Genomic DNA, 6,000 nt, shown 5'->3' on the forward strand with positions numbered 1-6,000 from the left:
TCCTTCAGTATCAATACATATTTACCATTTGAATTTAACATTTACCGAATATAATCGGGTATATGACCATTTATACACAATTCATTCATACATTTTATTATCCTCCTTCTCCTCTCCATTCCACATCCTTTATGTATAAAACATGCTTAATTAGCAATATACATAATTTCACTATTCACTTATATTTAAATTCAAAGCTGTCTATTTGAGTCAAAGTCACTAAATCATTTTTATCCGAAGCTACAGAGCTCCAAATTAAGTTCCGTTAATTCTCCCCGAAACTAGACTCACATGTCTTCTTGCCATAAAATTTTCAAAATTTTTGACTTGGCCAATTAGTACACTTTATTCTTTAAATATTCCCTTATTTCACTGCTCAATATCTCTGACCTCTCTTCACTAAAAATGAATTATCTCATTGTACAAAATTCGGATGATATTTCCATTTGTTTCCTTTGAAAATATACTCATTAAGAATTCTAACTATTCTCACTAAACATGTCGGTATAATAGCGAACATTCAGTGGTTTGCACATAGTACCACTCATTTAACTATTATCATTCGATACACATAGTAGCATTTACATAGTACTACACACGTGATCAAACTTTTTGGTTCACGTAGTAGCCTGCACGTTTGTAGTCACATAGTACTACACACGTGACCATTAATATCCGATACACGTAGTAGCCTACACATAGTACTAGACACATGATCGAAGCTATCCGGTACGCATAGTAGCCTGCACATAGTACTACACATGCGACCTTTCATTCCGGTACACGTAGTAGCCTACACATAGTACTACACACGTGACCATCACTTTCACTTTCACATAGTGACCTACACACAGTCCATGTCAGACATGTGATCAGTTCTATCACTTTTTATTCCGAATATTCAATCGGGAAATTTCTCACTTTTTCTCATTTTTTTCTTTTTCACTAATCAAAGTCAATTCCTTGCCTTTCTCAAATTATTCAATCCAATCCAAAAATCACATTTTGGAAAAATTACATTTTTGCCCCTAAAGTTTCACAAAATTATGATTTTGCCCCTAGGCTCTGAAATTAAATTTTATTCCTTTTTCTTATGTTTTATGACATGCTGAACAATTTTTCCTTCTCTAGCAACATCAAATTCTTACTCTAAAGTGCACTTATGAACAATAATAATTTTTAACAATTATATTGTTTCACTCGTTTTCGCTGAAAATCGTTTAGCAAAAATCGTTTAACATAATTTTAAGCTTCATATTCTATCATGAAACATCAAAATTCACACTTTTCATCTATGGGTAATTTTTCAAACATAATTTCTAGCTCAAATTAATGATAGAAATAGCTTAAGCAAGTTATCGGGATTCTAAAATTATAAAGAATAAGAAAAACGGGGCTAGAACGGACTTACCATGAAGCTTGAAAGAATGAACAACCCTAGCCATCGAGTCCACATGATATTCGGCCAGCACTCATGGAGAAGATGATGATTTTGGCCTTATTTTGTCTTTTTAATTTGTTTTAATTACCAAATTACCAAAATGCGCTTAACTTAAAAATATCCTATTTCACCTATTTCATGTCCATTTTTGTCCATAACATAACCAATGGTCTAATTACCATTTAAGGACCTCCAATTTAAAATTTCATAGCAATTTGACACCTCTAGCTTCTAGAACTCAACTTTTGCACTTTTTACAATTTAGTCCTTTTGATTAAATTGAGTGCTCAAACGTCGAAATTTTCGAACGAAATTTTCACGAAATCTTTTCATGAAATTGTAGACCCTAAAAATATAATAAGAAATAAATTTTTCCTCATTGAATTTGTGGTCCCGAAACCACTGTTCCGACTAGGATTAAAATCGGGTTGTTACACCAAATCTCTTCACAAGTAAGATTTTCGGGGACGAAAATCCTTAAAGGGGGAGAAATATTTTTATGGCCTACAAATTTGATGAGGAAAAATATTTTTACTATATTTTTATGGCCTACAATTTCACGGAATGATTTCGTGAAAATTGCATTCAAAAATTTCAATGTTTCGACACTCAATTTAGTCAAAAGGACTAAATTGTAAAAAGTGCAAAAGTTGAGTTCTACATGTTAGAGGTGTTTAATTGTTATGAAATTTTAAATTAGAGTCTTTATATGGTAATTAGACGATTAGTTAAGTTATGGACAAAAATGGACATCAGATAAGTGAAATAAGAAATTTTTAAGTTAGGGGCATTTTGGTAATTTGGTAATTAAAATGAATTAAAAGGGAAAAAGATGACAATTGTGCTCATCTTCTTCATTTGGCCGAAATTAGCAAGGGGGAAGCCATAGTTAGGGTTTTCAAGCTTTCAAGCTCCATAGTATGTGATACTAAGCCCCGTTTTTAATGTTCTTTACGTTTTTGAAGCTAAGGTAACTTGATTTAGCTTATTCTAGCAATAATTTAACCTAGGGTTCATATTTGGAAAAATACCCATAGGAGAAATGTGTTTATTTTGATATTTTATGGGAGAATATGAAGCTTGAAATTATGTTAAACAACTTTTTCTAAGCGATATTAAGTGAAAACGAGTAAAACGACATGATCGGTAAAAATACCTAATGTTCATAAGTAAGTGTTAGAATGGGAATTTGATGTTACCATAGAAGGGAAAAATGTTTGGTATGTCATAAAACATAATAATATGAGATGAAGTTTAATTTCTGAGTTTTGGGGCAAAAGTGTAAATATGTAAAAGTTTAGGGGCAAAATCGTAATTTTCCAAAGTTAGAGTCGAGGGCTGTTTTGATAAATGTGAGTAGTAAATAAACCAAATTTTCTATTATAGATCAAGAAGAACGAAATCTGGGGCAGACCGAGGAAAGAAAAAGGTTGAAGACTAAGTTGATAGATTTGGCCGTATTTTGTACTGAGGTAAGTTTAAGGTAAATAAATGCAATATTTTAATAATTATTATTAATGTTGTTATTTTATAGAAATTATATATTTATTTCATGAATTTATTTAATGTTGACTCAAGTATGAGATGACAGAGAATCAGTGTCAAAAAGTCCCGTTGAAACATTGGGAATGTATTGAATACAAATGTCATGACATTTGGGGAATGAGATCCCATGTAAGACCATGTCTGGGACATGGCATTGGCATCATTGAGATTATGAGAGGTCCCATGTAAGACCATATCTGGGACATGGCATTGGCACCGAGATGAGAGGTTCCATGTAAGACCATGTCTGGGACATGGAGTTGGCACTGATATGAGAACTGTCATGTAAGACCATATCTGGGATATGACATTGGAAGTACAAGAAACATCCCACGTAAGACCATGTCTGGGACATGGCTTTGGCATGTTATTATCAGAAAAGAGACCCAAGTATCCTTATTATTCCAATGTGGCTCAACGGGCTAGTAAACAAATTATGTTTCATGAAAGTTCAGGTAAAAGCATAAATAGCAAATTTAGGTGAGTTATAAGAGCTAAGAACATATTATGTTATCAATTGAGAACCAACATTTCAGCAAGAGAAGATTAAGTTATAATCATGAGTTATCTAAGTAAAGAAGTGAACGAGTAAGAGATTAAGTAAAGAGGAAATTAGAAATCATGACACTTGAGTATATTTATTTCTATTAAATGTTGTTATTTATTTGCTTGTAAACTTACTAAGTTTTATGCTTACTTATTTTATTTTCCTTCTTTTATAGTATTGCAAAGTTAATTCAGGGATCTTAAAGACGTCGGAGAGCGCTCACACTATCAACAACAACAACTCGGTATTTTATGGTGATCAATGTTTGAGCTATGGCATGTATAAGGACTTGGTCATTTTGAATGTATGTCCTTATGATATTGCTAAAGGATGATGTGTAAATATGTGATAATGTTTAGCTATTAAAATGGCTAAGTAAGAATATGTTTGGTATTATGAATGCCTAGGTGATAGTTTATACCTAGAAATTATGAAAGAGTAAAAATTTGCAATGAAACAGTTTTGGGACAGCAGCAGTGACGTGACTTTGAAAAATCACCAAGGAGAGTATAAAATGAATTAGAGAGTGAATGATATATAGAATTAAAGTTTATCGAGTCTTTTCACTGAAAAATAACGGTGTTGGTAAAGGAATTTTATATTCTGAGATATTGGAATTTTTGTTAGACAGGGTGAGAATGGTTTTTGGAGTCCCCTGTTCTGACTTTAGAAAATCATTAAAAATTGTACAAAACTATGAGTTATAATTTATATTTCTAGATTATTTTGTGAGTCTATTTTCTATAGAAACAAGTGAGAACACCCTATGAAAATCATTCGATGAGAAAATTGATTTTTAGTGAATAAAGGTCAGAACCGTCATGTAGTGAAATAGGGGATAATTTAATGAATAAACTGTACTAATTGACTAAACCAAAAATTCTGAAAATTTTATGATAAGATAATATATGAGTCTAGTTTCACGGAATATTTACGGATTTAAATTTTGAGTTTCTTAACTCGAGTTATAGTTAAATTAGTGACTGCTGCGCAGGTGCACAACAATATGATGAACAGTGAAATAAATTTTAAAAGCAAATTTTTACGCCAACACCCCATGCTCAACTCCGAAAATGGTCTCGGGTAAGGGGTGTTACAGTTATTTGGGAATTTAGTTGTACCCTAAACCCTTACTTTAAATTCCGAGTGTAAGCTTTCCCGTACTCACGTTTAACCTGTGAAATATGTGCATGTGTTATTATAAGAATATTAATTGAGATGAGATGCAATTATATGAGACATATGTTCATGATTATTTTTTTGAAAGTGCTTGTGTAGGGATGTCAAACAACCCAAGTAACAGTGATAATTATGTGCTTATGATGAGAATATGCAGTGGTAGTGAACGGTAAATGGGTAAGTAATATATATGTGTACTTAAGAACATATATTTTGGCCTTGTGATTCTTGAAATCATTGGATATATTTGGAATGCCATAGGATTATGAATACTCACTTATATGTTATATGATTTGGGCGTTGAAGCCCTGGGACATGTTGGAGAGATAAGGGAATGTGAGCTAAGCTCCATTCAACGGGACATGTTTGATGTGTTGGAGAGTGTTAGCTTTATGCTTCACTTTTGGGACATGTTTGACTCTATTAGTGTATGTGGTGTGTTCGAGATCTGTGTATCCGATGAGTGGTTATAGTTCTCACTTTTACGTTTCATAGCTTAAGTGTCAATTTATCTATAAACATGTATTCGAGTATTGTGATATATGCTTGAATGTTATTTGATTATATGAGTATTGTGATGTATGCTTGAATGTTATGTGATTATATGAGTATTATGATATATGTTTGAATGTTATGTGACTATATGAGTATTGTGATGTATGCTTGAATGTTATGTGATTATATGAATATTGTGATATATGCTTAAATGTTATGTGATTATATGTGTATTGTGATATATGCTTAAAAGTGAATATGATTACCATGCAAATGGATATGTAAATAATGCACGAGTAAGTATAACATGACACTAGAGTTGGAACTGTTAAGGTTGTGCTATTTGGTTGTTTCATTAATGCTTGATGAATTGTTTGCATGGTAGTTGTTCTAGGCATTCACTCAACTTGTTAAGCTCACTCCTTTTAAACACTTGTAGAGTACTTAAGTGCCTGTGTGGTTCCAAAGAGTGATCCAAAGAAGTCTTTTTTCATTATTTTGTAAGTGTTATTGTTATTTTTTTACATTTTCGTTAATGCTTCTCACTGATTTGATCGACACGTCCCGTATATCCAAAATCTAAAGAAAAGTAGTAACATGGGTAAGTATATAAAATACTTAGTAAGCTCATACAATATAAACCAATAACTTACCTTAACCATGCAAACAATTACATGAATTAATATGCAACAATTCCACCTATCATGATATTCAACACAACAACAACCAAATGAGATTTAGGCCAAACCACATATATATTTCAAATGGTAAAATACCAACTTCAACTCAAAAT

This window comes from Gossypium hirsutum, chromosome D04 (assembly GCF_007990345.1).
Source record: "Gossypium hirsutum isolate 1008001.06 chromosome D04, Gossypium_hirsutum_v2.1, whole genome shotgun sequence".
Classification (NCBI taxonomy): Eukaryota; Viridiplantae; Streptophyta; class Magnoliopsida; order Malvales; family Malvaceae; genus Gossypium; species Gossypium hirsutum.